Raw genomic sequence first — 23,495 nt, 5'->3', positions numbered from 1 at the left:
TCCCTTTACTTTGGGAACGTTTACACTGAAAAGTTACATCGGCATAGCTACGTCCCTCAGGGGTGGGAAAAATCCACCCCACCCAAGAGACAGAGTTAAGCCAGCATAACCCCCAGTGGAGCCAGCAGTAGGTTGATGGAAGAATACTCTTGGGGAGGTAGATTAATTGCAGCGATGGGAGAACCCCTCCTACGACTCTAGTGAGTGTCTACAGTGAAGCTGTGCAACTGTGCTGCAGTCATGGCTTAAGTGTAGGGTTAGTCTTAGAATCATGGCATTTAAGGCCAAAAGGTGCCACTAGATCATGCAGTCTGACATCCTGTTAGGGTGACCAGATGTCCCGATTTTATTGGGACAGTCTCGATTTTTGGGTCTTTTTCTTGTACAGGCTCCTATTACTCCCCACCCTCTCTCCCGATTTTTCACATTTGTTGTCTGGTCTCCCTACCTCCTCTGTAGCTAGGGCCCTTCATTTTCAGTGTTTATTTTCCCAGGAATTTATCAGTGTTTATTACCATAGTAACAAAAACAGGTGAAAATCAGTGCAAAAGACTATTTATTCATCATTTTACTGGGTAAATAGTGGGGTTTATTTTGGTGGATGGAAAGACGGGGGGAGGGAGAGAGGAGTATTCTGTAAATTAATGCTTCGAATTCCATTAATCAATGTAAGTTTGCTGCACAACTAAAACAGAACTCAAAACACGCCACCTCTGAATTTAAGAAAACAATGTTTCTCTAATACCTAAATAAAACTTTTCATTTGAATAAACAGTTGACTGTTATAGACTTAGAACTGTTAGTTTACAAATATTGTGACAGATTCAGGCCAGAGGGATATAAGAGGGTAGTCCTTTTGAGTATGCACACCTGGAATACGCGCCGAGGGGTCTTAAGGGTGAAGAGCCCCATGCGTCGACTGAGCGCCTAGGGATCCACCCAGCTCCCCAGGTCGTAGTCCAGGAGATCTCTGATCTTGGTGACTCCCACCAGGGCCAACCTCCGGCACACCAAGGAGGACACCGCCACCTGTACACGAAGATGGAGATTGTGTAACAGGGGCTCCATGAGGAGATCTAACCCCCTCGGTGACCGCAAAGGACCTGGTTGCCGAAACCAGCCTCCAGGTCTGGAGGAGGTCCTGGTAGAAGACCGGCAGCTCGGAGAGGTCTCGCGGAAGACCTCTCGGATGGAGAAAGAAGAGCTGCCGGTCGCATTGGAGCCCTCGCAGGCAGCGGAGGAAGGCGTGCGCCAATGTGCTCCACACCGAGCCACCTGCACTATAAAGGAGTCTCTGCAGAGCCTGGAGGCGGAAGACATGGACCTGCGTGCGCATGCACGTCAGGCCCTGTCCACCCTCCTCCAAGGTGAGATGGAGAACACCCACAGAGACCCAGTGCAGTCTCGGCCAAAAAAACCCAGAACCAACCTCTGGAGATTGGCCAGGAACACCGGGGGCAGGCACAGGGTGTTGAGTCGGTGCCAGAGCATGGACAGGACTAGTTGGATAAGCACCAGCGCTCTCCCCAGGAGGGAGAGGCACCGGAGCAGTCCCGTCCAGCTCCGCAGCTGCCCAGTCACCCTGCTGTCTAAACCGTGCCAGTTCTCTGGCGGAGACGGATGCGTGGCTGAGAAATAAACACCAAGATAGAGCAGTGGACTCGTGCTCCACTGAATGGCTTGAAGCGCGGGTGGGAGGGGGCTCGCCCGCCACCAGGCCCCAACCACCAGGCCAGAGCTCTTGACCCAGTTGACCAGGGCAGAGGAGGCCGCCGAATAAACAGCTTGACAAGCCTCCACTCGCACCAGGTCATCTGGGTCCTGGACCACAAGGACCACGTTGGTGGCATATGCTGCCACAACCAGCCGCCCCTCCAGCTCACGGAGCACCAACCCCGTCAACCTCTTGCGAAGGAGACAAAGGAAGGGCTCAATGGCCATAGCGTACAGCTGACTTGGCAGGGGGCAGCCTTGACGCCAATCAAACTCTGCAACCTGCCAGCAGGGCGTCACGGAAGCAGTGGGTCCGCTGGTAAGCTGCAGCATCCCGTTTCCCGGTCCCTTTGCCCTCCTCCATAATGGCCCTAACAGTCTGGAGAACAAGATGGAAATCGCCCCAGCATTGAAAATCGAGATGCGCTCTTTCTTGGAGGACACTTGTGGCTCCACGAACAGAGTGCATCTCACTCCTCTGCGTGACTGGGATCTGGGTCACGGACCTCGGGGCATCTTCCAATTGGACCCCCCTGCCAGCCCTGTGGCTTATAGAGACAGGCACGCAGGGATCAAAGCCCTGTCGTTGCGCCAATCCGTCCAGCACCACGCCACCTGATGCAACACTCAGCCCCAAAGACAATGGCAGAAGGAGAACTGCAGAACCAGATAGGCTGGAAGAAGGAAAAACAAAAATCGCCTCCCGGGGGCCTGTATGAAAGGAAAATGAGGCAACCTCGGGGATGGCAGCAACAGGAGGAGGGAGGGGAGAGAGGTCAAGGACAGGAACAGGGCTGGAACAGGGTCAGGGACAGGGACAGAACACAGATCTAGGATGGGAACAGGGACAAAATCTAGGGCCCAAGCGACTGAGCCACCGGAGCATGGTGCCTCTTGACCCAACATGGCACTTAAAGAGACAGCAAGGGAATGGGGTGCCTCCACAGCGCTAGGCTCAGGTGCCTCACTAAACGAGCACCCACAGTTACAGCGCTGAGGGGAGGCAAAAACTGCGGTCCCGTCTCATGGGGCAGGGCACCCAAGGGCTCAAAGCCTGGCCACTCAGTGTCTGCCGCCGCCACAATGGGCACGGCAGCGTCAGCCAGATTACCAGTCGCGCCCAGGCAAGTGGTCAGGGCCAGAGGCGTTGCAGAGGCCAAAACAGGGGCAATCACCTGAGATGGAGGGAAGGGGAGGAATGGAGGCACCAGATAGCAATTGCCCATACCAAGGCCCTCCAACAGGGGGGCCTCCACTCCCTCGGTGGTTGGGGTCAAGCCCAGGCCCTCGATCTTGGCAAAAATAAGAGGCAAACTCCCCATCTGCAGCTACAGATTCCCCCTCAACAGCAGCCGGGGCAGTAGCCATTGTGGCGCCGACAGGGGGCACAGATGGCAACGGGGCAGTGGGGGCACTGTCTGGAACCCCTTCAGGGAGGGATTCCATAGGAGAGATGTATCAGAGGGGTAGCAGGATTCTCTGCTGCTTTTACAGATCCAGACTAACACGGCTACCAAGGATTCTCTGCTGCTTTTACAGATCCAGACTAACACGGCTATCAGGATTCTCTGCTGCTTTCATAGGAGAGATGGTACTACCAGCCTCTGTAGCTGCAGTGACCTCGGCCAACTCCAAACAATGAACATCCGCAGGGGAGGCAACGGAACACCCAGCACCAGCGACCCCCTTCATAGTTTTACAGGGGTCCCTTCCCACTCGCCAGCGAGGGAGGGGTGCTGGGCCCGTGGTCCCCGCTTACAGCATCTCCCCCGCACAAGCTCCCAGCTCCCCGAAGAGGGGGGCTGGCCAGCTGGGTCAGGGCCAGAGAGCGAGGGCAATGACGGGAGGGCAAGGGAAGACAAGGGCTGGACAACAGGGAAAGGAACAAACTCCCCCTGAGGCAAGCCCCGCTCGAGTCCCGCTACCGGCCCTGCCACCCTCTCCTCCGCGGGCCCCAGTCTACTCTCCGCCTCAGCGAGAGGCCCACACGCTCATCTGGGCACGTCGGAGGGGCCTCCCCCAAGATCTGAGTGGAGTTGACAACAGTCATGGATGGAGGAACGGTGACCCCAGGGACCGGGCGATCAGGGCCGCCGGTGACGATAGAGCCTACGCCCTTCCGGGTATCAGTGGTCCCAGATGCCCCTCCAAGCCGGGCCAGGGGGCAGTACCTCCGGACGTGCCCTGCCACCTGGCAGAGAAAGCACAGGGCCACCCCCGACGAATAATAAACCCGGTACTGGGCCCTGTGAGGGGGCACCAAAAAGGACCCCTCCAAAGCCTCCTCGTCACTTGCTGCCAGCGGAACTTGAACCTGCACCTGCCGGCGGAATGACAAAACGTGGCGGAGGGCAGGGTCCTTACAGCCCAATGAAAGGGGGCTGAGGATGGATAGGGGCCTTCCCATGGTGGAGAGGAATGGCAAAAGGGCGGCACTGGGGAGGAAGGGAGGAACAGAAGAGAGAACCACCTGTACGCCCATGTCATAAACAGATAGCTAAGGGTTAATGTTTCTTTTACCTGTAAAGGGTTAACAAAGGGAACCAAACACCTGACCAGAGGACCAATCAGGAAACCGGATTTTTAAAAGCTCAGGGAGGGAATGTTTGTGTGTGTGTCCCTTTGTGTGTGTCTTTTGTCTGTCTCTCGGCTATGAGAGGGATCTTTCTATCTTCAAGCTTCTAATCTTCAGTTTCCAAGTTGTGTGTACAAAGGTAGTAAATCAATAGGCTTTTATTGTTTTTTGTATTTACATGTGTGTAGTTGCTGGAATGTTTAAATTGTATTTCTTTTTGAATAAGGCTGTTTATTCATATTTTTCTTTTAAGCAATTGACCCTGTATATTGTTATCTTGATACAGAGAGCATTTTTATGTCTTTTCTTTCTTTTTATATAAAGCTTTTCTTTTTAAAACCTGTTGGATTTTCTTTTCTAAGTGAGGCTCTAGGGGATAGAAATCCCTGTGCCAGGATTACGGTCTCTCTCAGGGAAAGACTGGGAGGGGGAAAAAGAAGGAGGTGGGAAGGTAAATTGCCCTCTCTGTTTTGTAATTCAAGGAGTTTAAGTACAGTAATCTTCCAGGATAACCCACGGAGGGGAAGCCTGGGGAGGAAGTAAAGAGAAGACAAGGGGAGGGGGGTTATTTCCCTTTGTGGTAAGACTCAGGGCATCTGAGTCTTGGGGTCCCCCAGGGAAGGTTTTGGGGAGACCAGAGTGAGCCAAACACTGGAAATTTTTGGCTGGTGGCAGCGCTATCAGATCCAAGCTGGTAATTAAGCTTGGAGGTTTCATGCAGGCACCCACATTTTGGACTCTAAGGTTCAGAATTAGGAATTATGCTTATGATACCAGGTCTTCCAAAGGCTCGAGGGGGACATGAACGTTCCCCACCGCCAAGCCCCTCTCCACTGCCTCCTGGGCAGCAGCCACCGACGCCAGGAAGATCACCACCTTCCCAAACATCTTAGAGGCCGCCACTGCAGCCATGAGCCCCACCACCTGCGCCAACGCCGCACATAGGTTTCCACGTGGGGTGAGGCCGGCACCAGGAGGCAATGCACCCCTCGCTCCCTGGTGAGGGTGGGAAAGGGGCCCCAGCTGCCAGGAATGGTATTCCGGGAGGCGGCTGGAGCAGACGGCGAGGCAGCGAGCGGAGGGGTTGCAGCCACCTGGGCGTACACCCTGGGGGGCAGAGGGAGCGGCACCCCCAGAGCCGGTGGAGGGAACAACGGGCAAGGGAGAAGGAGGGATTGCAGCTGTTGACGAGGCCACAGTGGGAGAAGGAACCACTGTGACGGCAGGTTTCATCTTCCGGGCAGGGCCCTTGCCCTTCTTCGTCCCCTGGCCTTTCCCACCGGCCAAGGGAGCAGTCTCAGAAGTGGAGGCAGCCGAGGTCGCAGCAGCAACAGCGGAGTCTCGGGAGCCCCTATCCCTGCCTGACAGTGCCTCAATGGTAGCAATGGCGGGCAGCCTGGCAGCAGCAGTCGAGTCAACCATCGTAAGTGAGGGTATGGGGACGTGGACCAAAGGAACTTCAGGGGCATCCAGGGAAGTCCCACCCCCCGAATCGCCCACCAGAGGAAAGGAGGGAAGGTGACGGCCACTAGAGCAGAGGAATGGAAGGAAGGGGAGAGAGGAAAGGGAAGGGCAAGGGAGGGAGGGGAAGAGCAGCTACCACACCCCACCCGCTAAGCTGAAAGCAGGGTGGAGGGGCACCAACAGAAAGGAACAAAGGGGAACAAGGAACACAACTCCAGCACAAGATGAAAAAGAAACCGGCTCCCCTGGCCGCTCTAAGGAAAAGAAGGGAAAACTAAGACATCATGGAGGAGAGCGCGTCAGTGAAGGAACCAATGAAAAAAGTGGAGAAGGGGTGAATCTCAAACACCAACAGCGGAACGTGGGCACACAGGCAATAAGGGCCAACCCGGGGAAAGGGCAAGAAGCAAGGGGGCAGAATGCAGGAAGGGGGCTAAAGCATGTGTGCCTCGGGCACAGAGCAAAGAACAGGGTGGGGTCAAAAACAACCAAACCAAAAAAAGGGGGAATGGGGCTGGCAACCAGGCCTGCGCCATGGGACAAGGGCAGGGCAAACAAACTAGTCAAGGACCAAAAAGCAAACCAGAGCAAACAGGACGGCTAAAAGGGGGATGGGCAGGGCAGGCAGCAAGGGGAGAGGGGGCAAGCAGCTGCAAGAACAGGGCAGTGGGTGAGGCAGAGGAAAAGGGGGCCCACCGGCTGAATGCAGCAGGGACGGGAGGACAAGACCTAAAGGAAGGGAAGGGAAACGAGCACCCACAGGCATCTGAAAAACAAATGCCTGTTTGCTGCCGCTACGTTCTCTGGATGGTTAGAGGGGCAGAACAAACTGCTAGGGCGGAGAGCAGAGAACAGAGCCAGAAGGCAGGTTGAAAGGTGGAGGGGGCAGTGGTGGTGGCAGTAGAGGAGCAGATGGACTAGGGGGAGGGCCCCAGGCCACTCCCCCAGCTCAGGCACCTACCATCATAGAAGCAGGGATGTAACAAACCCCACCCTACAAAACAAAGCCTCCTCTACTCCCTCTTCAGCTCCAGCAACAGTAACAACTCCCCGGCAGCAGCAACCCAGCCAGGGGGCCCCCCAAAAACAATGGAAAAAGTGGGGCCTCGCTCTCCTCTCTGAGGGTCACACCTGCAGGGTCCTCCATACAGCAGCCAGGGGGGCAACCAGCCAGAGAACCAGCCTTACAAGAGTGGAAGGCAGGTAGATCAGCCTCAGAAGGAGCAAGGCCCTATTCCCTGGATAGCCTAACAAGGGCTACTCCAGGCCAATCAAAACACCTGAGGCCAATTTAACCAGCTAAGGTCGTTAGGCTAATGCTGGCACCTGACCTCAATTACCTGAGAAAGGGTCAGTTTAGGCTGATAGGCTAATGGAGACAGCTGGAACCAATTATACTGTTTTAAAAGCTCTCCTGGCCAGTCCTCTCTGGAGAGGAGCCTAGGGGAAAGGAAGTATTACTGAGCTCTGAGGTAAGGGTGAAGCTTGGAAAAGGGGAGCATGGGGAAGCGGCCCAGGGAAGCAACGCAGTGTCAGTGGAGGAGGGAAGCTGCAAACAGCTGCTGCCATTAGGGTCCTTGGGTTGGAACCTGGAGTAGAGGGTGGGCCCGGGTTCCCGCCGTTCCCCCCCCCCCCCGCATGTTCTACAGAGATCCCTCTAAAAGAGGAAATAGACTTTGGTCCAGGCAGGAGACCAAGTGGTACCTAAAGAGCAACAAAGACTGTGGGTATTCCACCTTCCCACATCTCATACTGGCCTGTGATGAAAATAGCTCAGTAAGTGGTAACCTCTGCCACCATACTGGGAAAGAGAGGTGATCCCAAGCTTCTGAGGCCACTATATCCACCAGGAAGTGTGGGACCCACAAATACTGGCTCGGAGCTTTGTCACAATATTTACATTTAATAATTGCGCTACACCATTTGCAATGCATACACTCAACTTCATCCTTTTCTCCGGTTTGTGTTTTTGTTTTTTTTTTTAAAAACTTTTGAATACTTCCTTGTTTGCTGAAATGTATTCTGAGACAAATTTTTGTTTTCTTCCCATTTCAGTTTGTCAAATCTTTAAACCGTTATCTGCTAACAGCTTGAAACGTGTACGTGGTGGACAGGAGAATCTTCAGTATATTCAGATGCGCAAGCACTTCAGAGCTTGCGTGCATGCCTGTTTGCGTATTGTGTGTATCTTCTAGACTAATACATAGCCTTACTTCAACAGGCAGCTTTGCATATACACACAGACTAATGTACTATCGTAATACATATCTCATGCAAAGTATTGTATTTTCCTAATAAGTTATTTTTATATATTTGAATGATACAAAAGTAGGGTGAAAACTGGGAAAAAATGAATAACACTTTTTCTAAAACCCAGGAATTTTTTGGAAAAAATCAGTTTAAACAGAACACAAACAAAAGGGCTTCTGTATAGCACAGGTCATCGACATCAACCAGCACCTGCACCCTAAATCCAACAACTGAAATGAGACCAAAGCATTACAGCCCATAGGAGACTAGACTACTATGTGCCACAGGCAGTGAACAAGAGGGACCGAGGTGCCCTGGTGCTGAAGGCCCCAGTAACAGCAGGGAAATGATTAAATGAGACATACCTGCAAGTAACTTGTATTCACACAAAAACAAAAAGGGACAAAGCAGGCTGCTCCCTAAAACAGAGAGGCACAACTCACCCACCATACTCTAGAGTCTAGACTGTCTAGCTACAGACTGACTGATCACATGTTTTCCTACAGAGTCCCCTGGCTTGCAAGCAGGACCAGGAATAAAAACTTGAAATTTAAAGTCACTGCCTACAATTTTAACAGAGTTTCAGTACACCATAAATGAAGAATCATACTTTAAATATCCCCTTCTGTTTATTCTTGCAGTAGAACTGCTGGCTGAAGCGAGCACTAGTTTTATAGGATCAAAGGCATCTCCATCTTCAATCAAGATGGCATTTTATGCGGCTCATTATATATATTACGGTAACAGGGGCCACACTGTGCTAGGCACTGTACAAACACAAAGTAAGAGACGATCCCTGCCCCTAAGAGCTGCAGTCCAAGTGAGGTGGTGGGCTTTGGTTTTGGTTTTTAATACCAGATTCAGTTCTAGTTTCGGTTTCAAAATATGAAAAAAAATTCTCAGCGTTTAACATTTCCTTCAGTTCTGACACTCTGACTTATGTTGAGAAGAATCTATAGCCCCGTTGCTAGGGTTATTTGTGTCAATAAGTGCTACTCAGCATTGAAGCCACAGTTTGTGGGTATTGCAGGGATTCCATAGTCATTCTTATGCCCCATTTAAACTGGCCCAACCTAGGAGTTACATTTCCTTCATGTATCTCCATTGTTCACACAAGTAATAGACCACCACTCTTTCATAAAATAAGGGACGATTTACCCACTTCTCACACTTCTGATGTCCTCTTAGCCTCAGCATCCAGGCATCACATTTTGCCAGTTAAGGTGGGACAAATGTCCACTCCCCCTTTCATGGGTCCAATTAATCTAATAAAAATGGCTATTCCCTCCCCCCTTATTCTTCCTGTCTTCCAGAAATTACCCCTTTCAACAGAAATGGGGTGGAGTTGGAGAAGTTATTCAACTTTGTTTATACGGCAGGCCAGAGATCTTCAAATGCACTTGGAATATCTGAAGTGCTCTAAGTCAGGAGAAAAAGAGTCGTGTGGCACCTTATAGACTAACAGAAGTATTGGAGCATGAGCTTTTGTGGGTGAATACCCACTTCGTCAGACGCATCTGGTGGAAATTTCCAGAGGCAGGTATAAATATGCAGGCAAGAATCAGTCTAGAGATAACAAGGTTAGTTCAATCAGGGAGGATGAGGCCCTCTTCTAGCAGTTGAGGTGTGAAAGCCAAGGGAGGAGAAACTGCTTTTGTAGTTGGCTAGCCAATCACAGTCTTTGTTTAATCCTGAGCTGATGGTGTCAAATTTGCAGATGAACTGAAGCTCAGCAGTTTCTCTTTGAAGTCTGGTCCTGAAGTTTTTTTGCTGCAGGATGGCTACCTTCAAATCTGCTATTGTGTGTCCAGGAAGATTGAAGTGTTCTCCTACAGGTTTTTGTATATTGCCATTCCTAATATCTGACTTGTGTCCATTTATCCTTTTCCGTAAAGACTGTCCAGTTTGGCTGTGTACATAGCAGAGGGGCATTGCTGGCACATGATGGCGTATATTACATTGTTGGACATGCAGGCGAATGAACTGGTGATGTGGCTGATCCGGTTAGATCCTGTGATGGTGTCACTGGTGTTAACTGCTAGAAGAGGGCCTCATCCTCCCTGATTGAACTAACCTCATCTCTAGACTGATTCTTGCCTGCATATTTATACCTGCCTCTGGAAATTTCCACTACATGCATCCGATGAAGTGAGTATTCACCCACTAAAGCTCATGCTCCAATACGTCTGTTAGTCTATAAGGTGCCACAGGACTCTTTGTTGCTTTTTACAGATCCAGACTAACGTGGCTACCCCTCTGATACAAGGCAGGAGAGGCACCTTAGCTTCCTAAATATAAACCATGGTATAGATCAGTGGCTTTCAGCCTTTCCAGACTACTGTACCCCTTTCAGGAGCCTGATTTATCTGGTGCACCCCCAAGTTTCACCTCTTTAAAAACTACTTGCTTACAAAAATCAGACATAAAAATACAAAAGTGTCACAGCCACACTAGTACTGATAAATTGGTCACTTCCTCATTTTTATCATAACTATAAAATCAATTGGCATATAAATATTGTACTTACATTTCAATGTATAGTATACACAGCAGTATACACACGTCATTGTCTGCATGAAATTACAGTTTGTACTGACTTTGCTAGTGCTTGTTATGTAGCCTGTTGTAAAACTAGGCAAATATCTAGATGAGCTGATGTACCCCCTGCAGACCTCTGGATATCCTCAGGGGTATATGTACCCCTGGTTGAGAACTACTGGTATAGAACAATGCTTTCCCATTAAGATTTGTGAAGGATCATCTGGGAGGGACGGAACGCTTTACATCATATTCAACATGCTCTTTATAAAATTGAGCCTCATCACACAGATTGATGGGCAAAAGCCATCTCCCCAATCAGTGAAGCCATTGTAAGCAGTCCCGCCCCCACCTGAATTGAATTTGTTTGTGAAACTCCATCCCTTTCCCCTCTTTGCCTCAGTCACAAAAACAAAAATATTTTGATTTAGCCTCGTTCCATGCAGTTGGTCATGGTTTATCAGATGACTGGCTGCCATTTTCTATGCTGGTGTGCTAGGGTCCCTTAAGACATGCTTTTTATATTGTCGTCATCCTCATTCCAAATATTTTTGCTTACTTTCAACTAAGGCATGGAATCAAAACACATGTGTGGAACTAATGTTATTCTCTTTTCCCACTTAAATTAATTATCCAATCTACTGGCCTTTGCAAAGGTCTAACATCAAGTCTACAAAATGTTGAATGAATCTAAACCACTTGTTGTTTCCAGTGTTGTTGTAGCCATATTGATCCCAGGATATTAGAGAGACAAAGTGGGTAAGATAATAGCTTTTACTGTGAAGCAGCAGTTAGTCCAATAGAAGTTATTACCTCACCCACGCTTTCTCTCTAAAATATTTATCAGTAACAGAGTATGGAAAGCCTTGGAGGTTATCTGCAAAGGCAACTGTGAACACAAAACCAAAAGAACATAGCCAAGATATTCTAGGTTTTCTTGATTAGGTCCATAAAATCTAGTACAACAGTCTTCATAAATTGTATATGACTTCAGCTCTTGGAAGTCAATTTGTGATTGCAGCTAATTCACTCTCTCTTAAAATATGGAGAAAGTCCAGCCACCTAATCTCATTACTAATGGGCCTAGCTAAGTATTTCCATCTTCTGGGACAAACTTTGACACTCTGATGGGTTGGCCCTCACAGTGCTTTGTTCTCCCTCTTTTATTGTTACCAAATAACATATTGATGATTAATTCCTGACTTCTCCCCTGATGAGGCCGTACGTCTCACTCTGAGCTGGCTTGTGCCCAACAAACTGATACCTTATGTCAGTGGTGTGGATGCTCCACTCACTTAGTGACTGAAGACACACAAAATGAAACACTTTTTTATTCAAGGAAAAGATGCCATTTATGGATAAAAATGAGTGTTCTGATTTGTAAGAAGAGTGGAGAAGCTACCCAAGAGGACAGAAAAGACCAGAGATTCTGTTTTAAAGGATTCAGTGTGGCAGCTGTTCCCAAAAGAAATATTTTTTCCTCTTTTAATATATTGGGTTATCATGTAGGATTTAAAATCATTATAAATAATATAGGTATGCAGGAAGATGTCTGAGCTTTGGATATATCCTTTTCTCTTTCTTTCTACCCTTCTTTCTTAGGGGAAAAGGTTGATTTGGGGATTTGACTGGAAAACTTGTTCACTTTATTTTTGCGGTCAATGTGATTCCAATTATCTGTATTCTTGTTCTGGTAAACAGGTTGTATCTTGGTGCTTCCTTTGATTTTATCTGCATCCAAATGTTGCTATAATCTCAGACTCTAACAGGAAAAAATGGCTTTTTCTACATTATTATTATTCTTATTAATCAGAACACATGGTAATGGATGAATGTCTAATACATTTTCAGTACACCAGAATAATTAAATAGTTATTTGAAAAAGTTATTTCCCTCAAATGGACATGCACTGAGTGTCAGAGGGCAGAGACACTGGCCTTATTGTGAAGAGGGATCCATCTCTTGGCCATATTATTCCCAAGTAACTAGATCCAAAGAGGAGGCCAGAGAAATGAAGGATAATGTGGTCAATTTAAGAGTCTGCTTACACCCGGAGTAGGACAGAATACTAATTCCTCCATCATCCTATAATCCCTATATCAGGCAGTTTGCACTGTTTAAACATATCTACTCTGATCAAATATTGAGGTGATGTTTTATAAATGCCATTGGATTTGGAAAACAGAGAAACTGGTACATGTGCATAGGTTATTAAAAGTCAGGCAGCAGGACACTGATTGGGGAAGCAAAACTTGAGGCTGAGAAATACTCTAAATGTGGATTTCCCAGTCAAAATTGTTTGTTGCTCCCACAGACTTCAACAGAAATTTGGATCTCTCAGTGCCTCTAAATATCAGGCCATTTCTATTTAGGTGCTTAAGTATGGATTTCTGTAACTAATTGTATGGTCCCTAGTTTGAAAATTTCTACCGGTGTCTAATTTCACAAAATGTGGAGTGTCTTCTCATGCCTAACAAAGCTTTTAACAGAGTGGAATGGGGTTGGCGCCACTACTTTTAACTTGACAGGCCAGATTCTTCTCTTAGCTGCAAGGTGTGGAGCCGAAGTATCTTCATGGAAATTACTGGAGTTATTCTAGATCTATAGAGTGTAGCTGAGAGCAGAATTTGGCCCTGTAAATGTGGATTTGTAGAGCGACATTTTGCTCTTGCCTTCATTAGTGCTGAACTAAGGCCTTGGCTGTAATAGGCAGTAATGGATTTTTTCCCAGCCCCTTTAATCCAGGTTGTGACTCAGGACAAGGATGCCCTTTCTCTCTGCTCCAGGTTGACAAACTTTTGGATCCATGGCAGTGTGACGGTGCTGCCCGTGGGAGCCAACTGAGATCACTCAATCAGGGTGAACTGCGAACAAAACAAGGCAAACAAATCCCAAACGCTGGTGGTTATTCCACTACTTAGATTTACCAAGCCAGCACAAAACAGCTTCTATAGTACCTCACTGGTTACTTAGAAGTTTAAACCACGCAGTTCCCTTAAAGTGCCCCTTGAAACCCAAAGCAGATCTGAGATGAAGAAGGATCGTGTCCCAGGCTTCTTTATACATTTCCAGCAGCCTTTTGGCCTGAGAAAACAATAGGCTTAACTTTCCTTCTCCCAAACATCCTGGCAATTAGCACAGGGTAATTTATCCATTAAACAGTTCAGATACAGGTTACCACAACCTTCAAAGAGACACATAGACAATAATACTATTTCACTCAAGTATCATCTAAATGTTAATCCTTTTTTTTGATCTTTGCATTAAACTATAGCAATAGACAAGACTTGTTTGCTTACATCCCAAGACCTGAGCAACAACACCTCCCCTTCTACCTCTAACAATGCAGACTTGCATTTCAAAGCTCTATTCATTTACACATATCTTCCTAACCAGTCTAAGGTTCACCCATGGGACAGGTCAGTCAGTGAGGTGAGTTAATTAACTCTTTCTGGCCCTGTCACCTTTCAATGAGATATTATATTATACTCATAACGTCACAGGCAGTCACTGTTAGACAGAATCAGGTTATCCAAGGTACTAAGTGTGGGAATACAGCAGTAACGTTACATGTGGGTGAGTCTCCTTTTATTTCTCCACCAAAAGTATCAGTTCCCTCCTCTATTGCCACTTATTCAGACTTTTGTGATTTTGACAAATTTATAATCAAACGGACAAAAATCAGAGCTGCTGGTTCCCTTACAACGTTGTCCAAAAATAACACGGTGAGCACTGGGACGTCAGTGTCTGAAATAGCTAATGATTTGGACATCCACCTGCTTTCAGAGGCAAGGACATGTAGACTTGAATGCTCTGTAAGGAACAATTACTTCTGACTTGAGAAGGTGACAGGACCTGACCCTTCCCTCTGCGGTCTTGTAAACAGTCTGAAAATAAACTTTCTTCCCTGTCTCCTTTATGCCCCAAGGCTCCAATCCAGCACAGACTTATGCATGGTCTTAACTGTACATACTGGCCTCATTTCATTCCCTGCTCTAGAGTTGACCAAAATTAACAAGTTGGTTGAGCTTTTTTGTACAGGAAGAAGACAAAGGGGCCAAACTCTGCTGCTAAATGGTACCTCACTCACTCTAAGGGAAACTTTATGCTTCTCCACCCAGTGATGATACATAATATGCACCCTTCATGTTGAGGCAGACATCAGGATATCACACCTGATAACCAACTTGGGTAAACAGAGCAGGAGCTTGCTTGATACCTTCCACTGCTGAGCAAGCTGGGCTCTTGCTGTCAGCCCAGTGAACCCACTGAAAATGTATAGCACTGCTAGAATTTCAGCAGCCATGGTCACAACTCCAGCTGTTAGAATTAGGTGTAGCTCCAGCAAAGGCAATATAGTTTCACCTGCTTCCAGTAGCTCTAAATTCAACCTCTAATTCCTTTCTCTCTACAGGGCACCATTTTCCACTGAACTTGCTGCAAAATTCTTGGTTTAAAAAAAGGGGGGTATTTAAAAAATAGACTAAGTTAAAGATTTTTTCAATGGGTGGTGCTCTAGTAAAGGAAGGCAGGTGCTAGACTGAGGAACAAAGCCACTCAGAGATACACACCCACATGGTAACACCACCTATCACAATGTGTGGAAACCCAGGACTGCTATTGCAAAAAACCAAGAATCTGTTACTCACCAGATATGTACAATAACTGTTGTTCTGCAGGCTGTATTGTGCACACATACATTCCATGACCCTACAGTCATGAGTATGTACACAATCACTTGAAGGAAAAACAACAACATAGTATCAACTTGTGACAAAAACACCACACTCTGGGAAGTACAGTGCCCAGTCTATTGTGCATGTCCACATTATTGGGATCCTGAGTTTACATGGCAAATCTGATACTTTATGGCAAATGCATTGGAAATTTCCTGATGGCTTGTGGCAGTTAAAATTTCCTTGAATTGCCTAATGGCTCAAGGGGTCATTCCAGATCCCTCAGGTTTCAAAATGTCTATACCATTATGTCTAGCACCTAGCCAAATCCAAGACCACAACTCTCAGGTGAATTAACTTTTCAAAGAAATAGGGTGAAAAAACTTAATTCTTTGTCAGCAACGAGCCCGTGTGCAAACAGTCACAATACAGAAAATATAAGATTTGTTCCTAGATAGTGAATTCCTGCTCTGGGAATACAGAATGTGGATTGTCGGAGTTATGCATGGGAGCACAGGTCCACAGCTAATGAAAGCAGGAGGTATGGGCCCTGATTGGCAGGGGAGGGATGGGGCACCATCACAGGTTGGGGTCTAAACAGGGACGGGACCTATGAGCATAGCACGTGTGCCCATGAGAGCACACAGGCAGGAATGGGGGCTGTAAAAGCTCAAGGTCCAGGTAGGGAAAGCATAGCATGTGAAATCCTGGCCCCAGTGAAGTCACTGTGAGTTTTGTCATTGCATTCAATGGGGCTAGGATTTCACCTCGGGGTGTTCATGAGGTTCTGGGGAGCTTAGGGCCTGGACGGATCTGGGAGTTCAAGACTAGGGTACACAGATGCATGGGGCCTGAAAAGGCGTGTGGGTAGGAGGGGTGGGAGGGAAGGGAAAACTTTGCATTTGGCTCCCAAGGCACTATTGTGTTTTCAGAGCATTCAGGGTTATGCCTTGGAGCACTCAGTGTTACAGCAACATTTCCATTGAGGGCGAAAATGTATCAATTGCTTAGCACATTAGTTTGTGTCCATTTTGGGTCCTGCGGTTATTGACAATATGCAGCTGCAATGGATAATTTCATATTGCCCATAGCTGTCCAGTAATAGCCAGCAACAACTACTTGATGGGGAAGGCCCTGGACTGGTACAGCTGCATTGCTGTAGCTCTTCTGGTGAAGATGCTCTAAGCTGACGGGAGAAGCTCTCCTGCTGACATAGCACTGTCTACACTGGTGCTTAGGTTGGTATAACGTATGTCACTCAAGGTGTGGATTATTCACATCCCTGAGAGACGTAAGTTATACCGACATAATCTGTAGTGTAGACATAGCCTCAGTCACCAGAGGCAGCAGTAATCATTGGAATTACATCAGAGATGGATTTGATCCTCTGAGTGTCCTCAAAGACCTTTTTCTGTCTTCATCAAGCTTTCATATCTTTCTATTGCTGCTCCCCCTGCAGAGCCAACTCACTAGGGGACAGCAAGCTGGGTTTGACTCTGGTTCACACATTGTTGACAGTATTCTTAACTAAATTATAATAAATTAGAATATTTATTGCCTATATCACAGCCATAAAGAGCTCTGCTTGACTGCCAGAGCCCACGGTGAGTTTGCAAGGTTGGCAGCTAGAACCTCTCCCTCTACTTCCTTCCTGCTCCTTTTAAAATATAAAATGGGTTAACTGAATTGAGTCATTGAGACACAAATATATGTGGAGTCTCGTGCCATATTTACCATCATTTTTTGTAAGCTTTGGGTGGGTTGCCCCATTTTTTCCCCCCTTTCTACCTTCCCCTCAAAAGCCCTGTATCTGAACAGTCACAGAGTTCGAGGCTGCAGCTAATTCCAGAGCTGGTCATTGTTGTTCCTGAGTCATGGGAGAGTGCCATCTCCCCTCACACGATGAGCATGCTGCGACCCCTGCAGCTGTTGAGCATGTGACTGACTTTGTGCTCTGTAGAACCAGGGCCTCTGAGACAACTGTCAATTGCTTCACGCATGTGAAATGTACTTGATCAATTTCATGAGATATTTATGGAGTCTGAATTCCTTCCATGTGGACAGAGGAGAACCAAGTAGTAGTAAAAATTTTAAAAAGCACTGCGGCTTTTAACTCAAAGATCTAGGGTTTTTAGAGCTGAGCCAGAGGGGACGGGGTGGAATAGTGTGGAATGGGCAAGAGGTATAGTGCATCGGTAGTGCTAGAACTGTCAATTCATGGAAAAGATAATTTGATACAAACTGAGATTAAGTGAAGATATTTTTAAAGAGCTCCACAAAATCAGTGGCTTCTCAGCTGAGTTAGGCTGAAGAGCTGCACTTTCCATACAAAGCAAAGTGACTTTGTAGCTTTCCATTTCCTACTGACACATGGAAATGTGATTTGTGATTGAAAAGATGGCGAGTTTAATCACCAGCTAGTCGGGACAAAGCCTGCCATTTGCACATGGAAGAACAAGGCAGATGCAAAACAGATGTATTTATATCCTTCCATTAATAAAACAAGCCAAGTCAATCCGTAACGTTGTGCTAAAGTTAGAGTGCAGCACTCAGCATGTCCTTAAAAAGACAAAGTACCCACAAACTGGGACAGCTGCTCTCAGTGCAGGCACTGCACATCTCCTCTCCCCCATGTGTGCACAAAATCTCAAGACCATTCCAAGGGTGATCAGCTCACAGCAAAGCAGGAGCCAACTGTCGCATGATTTGTCAACATAAAAGGTCAGTTCCTGCCTTCCGGCACACATCTTGGGATATCGGCAACTGCACTTTGGGTGTCAAGAAAATGCTCCCACCTCCACTTTCACCAAAGAACAACAGAAGCGGAGTGTGCATGGTTAGAAACAATGCTCTCTTCAGGTCTATCCCGGTCCTTTTCAGACTCAGTCTTGAACAGGCCTTTCCAAATGCCAGCTGGTGGATGGTGTGTACCTCCAACCTGCTAATCTAGACATGAATTCCAAGTATGTCTTTGCAAGTGCACTTCTGCACTCTCTTGCAGATTTTAAGCTCTTTGGGGTAGAATCCATTTCTGTCTGGAGAGTACTTAGCACAATGGAGCCCACGTTCTAAGGGTGTGGCTACACTGACAGTTTTTCAGCGCTGGTAGTTACAGCTGTGCTCGTACAGCTGTGTACGGCCAGCGCTGCAGTGTGTCCACACTGACAGCGACCAGCGCTGCAGTGTGTCCACACTTGCACCAGTTGCAGCGCTGTTGTGAGTGGTGCATTGTGGGCAGCTATCCCACAGAGCACCTCATCCCATTTTGTCGCTGTGGGTTGTGGAAGGGGACGAAAGGGTGCGGGTCATTCCGCTTCCTGTTCCAACCACCCGTGGTGCATCGCTTCCTTTTCAGCCGTTTGGTGCCATTGTGAGTCTGTCGCGTGATTTCAGAAGAGAAATGGAGCCCGAGCTGCTGAGGACATTGCTGATGATGTTGCCAACACATCACGTTGCAGTGGAGCTATTCTTATGCTCCAAGTGGACAGTGAGAGCGATGATGAAATAGATTCGCCTGACGCGCCTGACTAAATTGTTGTGCAGTAACGGACGTGCTCAGCACTGTGGAACGCCGCCTTTGGCTCGGGAAACAAACACTGAGTGGTGGATCACATCGTCTGCAAGTCTGGGATGACGAGCAGTGGCTGCAGAACTTTAGGATGAGAAAAGCCACTTTCATGGGACTGTGTGCTGAGCTCGCCCCAACCCTGCAGCGCAAGGACACGAGACTGAGAGCTGCCTGTCACTGGAGAAGCGCGGTGGCTATTGCAGTCTGGAAGCTGGCAACTCCAGACAGCTACCGATCAGTCGCAAACCAGTTTGGAGTGGGAAAGTCGACCGTTGGAAGATGGTGATGCAAGTTGCAGGCCATTAATCGCATCCTGCTAAGAAGAACCGTGACCCTGGGGAATGTGCAGGAAATTGTGGATGGCTTTGCACAAAGGGTTTCCCCAACTGTGGAGGGCATAGATGGAACGCATATTCCTATTCTGGCACCACCCCACCTGGCAACCGAGTACATTAATCGAAGGGGTATTCTCTATGGTTCTCCCGGTGCTTGTGGATCACGTGGGCGCTTCACTGACATCTACACAGGATGGCCTGGAAAGGTGCATGATGCACGCTCTTTTGGAACAGTGGCATGTTCAGGAAGTCTGCAAGCAGGGACTTTTTTCCCAGACAGGAAGATCACAGTGGGGACGTCAAAATGCCCATTGTGATCCTTGGAGACCTGCTTACCCGTTAATGCCTTGGCTCATGAACCGTATACAGAGAAGCTTGACAGGAGCAAGGACTGGTTCAACTACAGGCTGAGCGGTGCAGAATGACTGTGGAGTGTGCTTTTGGCCGTTTAAAGGGGAGATGGAGAAGTCTCTACGGGAAGCTAGACGTGGGTAAAACAGCATCCCAGCGATTATAACCGCATGCTGTATCTCCGTAATATTTGTGAAGGGAAGGGTGAAACCTTCAGTGACGAATGGACCTCCGAGGTTCAACGCCTGGAGGTGAATTTGCACCAGCAGAGAGCAGGGCACTAGAGAGCCCAGCACAGTGCTACAAGGATTAGGGATGCCTTTAAAGGAGCACTTTGAGGCTGAACAAACAGTAAGTTGGGTGCCTACCACTGCAGTTTAGTGCAGTGCCCACAGCAATTACTTGCAGTGGTTGCAATTATTTGCAGTGCCTATTTTTCACTTGTGGTACAGTATGTTTAACTTTCTGTAATAATAAAAATTTAAAAGACAATAAATCCTTTATAAAAATACAGTACATAAAACAGGAAGGGGGTACGGTGATGAGCAGTACAGTCACAGTTTGAATAGTTTCCTTGAGGGCTCTGCACTGCCTGCTGCACTTGAGGATTATATGCTGCTGGTGATGGGGGTTGAGTGCATAGGGTAAGGGTCGTAGTTCAGGGCTGTGAGGTGAACGTATTGGTTTGGGGGAGTGGTGGTGGTAAGAACCAGGATGCTGGAGAAGGTGTTTTGGGAAAACAGTGGAGCACAATGGGTTGAGTTTGGAATGTGGTGAGGCAGCCACGGTAGTGCTCTGCCTGCATGTCTACCATTGACTGCATGAGGTCTGTGTGGCGTTCATGAGGCTTAGCAGCCGATCTGTGGTTTCTTGCAGCTTCCTCCTTTTTAGGCTCTGTTCTCCCTCCACCCTTGTAACTGTTATTTTCTGTGGAATACACATTCATTACTGCTTTCAGCATGTCTTCCTTCGTTTTCTTTGGTTTTTTTCTTAAGTTTCGCAGTCTTTCAGAAGTCTGCACTGGTGGAGCAGTACTCAAGGTCACTTTTAAAAAAACACAGAAGAAACTGTTAATACAGAGGCAGCATTGTTTTTAAGAGTATTTGTAGCATCATTTACACACACTGTGACCATAGCACAGACTGGACGTGGCTGGTGATACAATTGACATGGTGAGTTTCGACACACGCTGCTCACAGGGAAGGGGGGGTCTGATTGGTTCTGCTACAGGGAAATAACAAGAGAGCCATCTTGCATACGCAGCACACCTGGGAAGGAGGGGAAGGAATGATTGATCTCTGGAAGCCATGGGGTTTGTGAGTTGTGAAAGCTAAGATCAGCTACAGGGAAATAACACAGAGCCATCTTGCACACGCAGCTCACCTGGGAAGGGGAAGGGGGGGGCTGCTTGTCTCTGCAAATCCATGGGGTTTCTGTGACTTGGGAAAGCAGAGAGCAGCTACAGGGAATAACACTGAACCTCCACCCACATCTGCCACAGCAGGTACTCCTCAGAGCCATCTGCACACGCAGCTCACAGGGGAAGGGGGGGGGGCTTGCTTGTCTCTGCAATCCAGGGGTTTCTGTGATTGGGAAAGCAAAGAGCAGCTACAGGAAAATAGGAGTGAACCCTCCACCCACATCTGCCACAGCAGGTACTCGAGCCATCTTGCACACGCAGCTCACCTGGGAAGGGGAAGGGGGGACTGCTTGTCTCTGCAATCCATGGGGTTTCTGTGACTTGGGAAAGCAAAGAGCAGCTACAGGGAAATCAATGGGCTTTCCACATTAGGCATGCTTGCAGGCAGCCATAGCCCCCTGCCCCAAAACATTTCCATCCTTATAATAACTTCTTACCAGGAACTGGCTCCTTGCTGGTTCCTCATACCAAGCCTGGGGCTGCAACTGGCTTCCTCATCCCAAACCTGATAGATCCTGCAGCTCGGCAGTACTCCATGCTGGGCTCGTTGGGCGTGGAGGCATGGTCACTAGGTTGATTGATTGATGATGCACTCCACGCCTGGCTGTGCAAACAGGAAGGGGATTTTTAAAATTCCGGGGCATTTAAAGGCGGGTCACCTGAGCCCAGGGCAGTGGAGTGCTAAGCGTGACCAGAGAGGCTGAAAAGGTATGCTGGGATAAGTCCTAATACCCTGGAGGCCAATAAAAGCACTGGTGAGTGTCCACACCTGATGAGCAGTGCTGCATCAGCAGTGCTGGATTCGCTACACCTGTAGCGGATCCAGGTGTACAGCCAGCGCTGCAGACAGGGAGTTGCAGCGCTGGCTGAGCTTTGTAAGTGTGGACACCTGCTAAGTTGCAGCGCTGTAACCCCCTCACCAGCGCTGCAACTTGCAAGTGTAGCCAAGGCCTCAGTGGGGTCCCTCGCAGCTGATGAAATGCAAACAATACAACCCAATGTTGTTGACAGCCAACATGAAGCCAGAGGTTGAGACAATAGGACTGGAGCGTGAACTGGGAACATGTGGCGCCAGAGTGCAGAATGCACCCAGTCTCTGCACCATTCTGGAGAGAGACTAGCCATGAGAAATAAACCCAATAGGGCAAAGACGTAACTCCTGGCCAGTGCTCCAAAGTCAGTCCTTTTTTTGTCTCAGAACGGAGCTCTCAGAACAGAAACACTATCTGTGAAAAGAACAAAAGAAAAGGGTGCTCCCCACTGGGCCACAAAATGTTTCAGAGCCATCATTGTTATCAGGAATAATTGTGATTTTCTCTATCAACCACTAGAGGACAGACTAGCAGCACCAAAGTGCTGTGAAAGCAAGCCCATCACCTATTATTAAAGAGTTGGCATCTCAGTGCGGTAGATTCATAGATGTGAAAGGCCAAAAGGGATCATGGCATTCATCCAGCCTGACCTCCTGCCTAACACAGGCCATAGGACTTCCCTAAATTAATTCCTTCATCCAGTCCAATAGCAGTGGCTGAACTAGAGCCGATCTTTTAGAAAGGCACCAATCTTAATTTAAAAAAATTCAGTGATGGAGAATCCACCACAACCCAATGGTAAATTGTTCCACAGATTAATTTCCCACATTTTTTTTTAACAATGTGCCTTATTTCAATATTGAATTTGTCTAGCTTCAGCTTCCATCCATTGGATCTTGTTATACCTTTATCTGCTAGACTGATGAGCCCTCTTATCAAATTTCTATTTCCCATATAGGTACTTAGACTGATCAACTCAGCCCTTAACCTTCTCTTGGCTACCCTAGACAGATTTAGCTCCTTGGGTCTATAAGACATGTTTTCTAATCCTTTTATTGTTTTGTGGTTCTTCTCTGAACCTTTTTTAATTTTTCAAGTGAAGTGTGGGCATCAGAACTGGACACAGTATTCCAGTAACAGTCACACCAGTGCCAAATACAGAGGTGATATCTCCCTACTCCCACTTGAGATTCCTGTTTACAGAGCTGAGGATAGCATTAGCCCTTTTAGCTGGAGTATTTGATCACCTCCAAGTCTTTTCCAAAGTAACCGCTTTCCAAGAGAAGAACCCCCTACTGTGTATGGCCCACATTCTTTATTCCTTGATGACCTTATACTTGGCCATATTTGAAACATATATTGTTCACTTGCACCCAGCTTACCAAGCAATCCAGAATGCTCTGTATCAGTGACTTGTCCTCTTCATTATTTACGACTCTCAATCTTTGGGGCACCTGCAAACTTTATCAGTGTCGAGTGTGGTTTTTTTTTTCCAGGTCACTGGAAACAGGGCCAAGAACCATTGCTGTGGGACATCAATAGAAACATGCCTGCTCAGTAATGATTTTCTGTTTGAGACCTATCAGTTAGCCAGTTTTTAAATCTATGTATGATGTATCACGTTGATGTTGTATTGCTCTAGTTTCTTAATCAAAATGTAGTTGGGTAATTAGTCAAATGCCACACAGAAGTCCAAGCACATTACACCAACACTACCACCTTCATCAACTACATTTGTAATAAAGAAAAAGGATATCAGCATAAACCCATGTTGATTGGCATGAACTGTTTTA

The 23,495-nt window shown here is 47.6% G+C and overlaps 1 long non-coding RNA gene across 1 annotated transcript in view; it reads left to right on the top strand.

Annotated features, from left to right (window-relative positions):
- The window catches only part of LOC116821571 (uncharacterized), a 30,138-nt gene extending 6,643 nt beyond the window's left edge, over window positions 1–23,495 (top strand). The window contains exon 3 of the long non-coding RNA XR_004372947.2: window positions 23,199–23,495. This is a non-coding gene — a long non-coding RNA (uncharacterized LOC116821571). The remainder of the gene's footprint in view (window positions 1–23,198) is intronic.

The sequence above is a fragment of the Chelonoidis abingdonii genome, chromosome 1 (genome assembly GCF_003597395.2).
Source record: "Chelonoidis abingdonii isolate Lonesome George chromosome 1, CheloAbing_2.0, whole genome shotgun sequence".
NCBI lineage: Eukaryota > Metazoa > Chordata > Testudines > Testudinidae > Chelonoidis > Chelonoidis abingdonii.
Note: the sequence above shows the minus strand (reverse complement) of the source record. Positions and strands in the feature narration are given on the sequence as shown.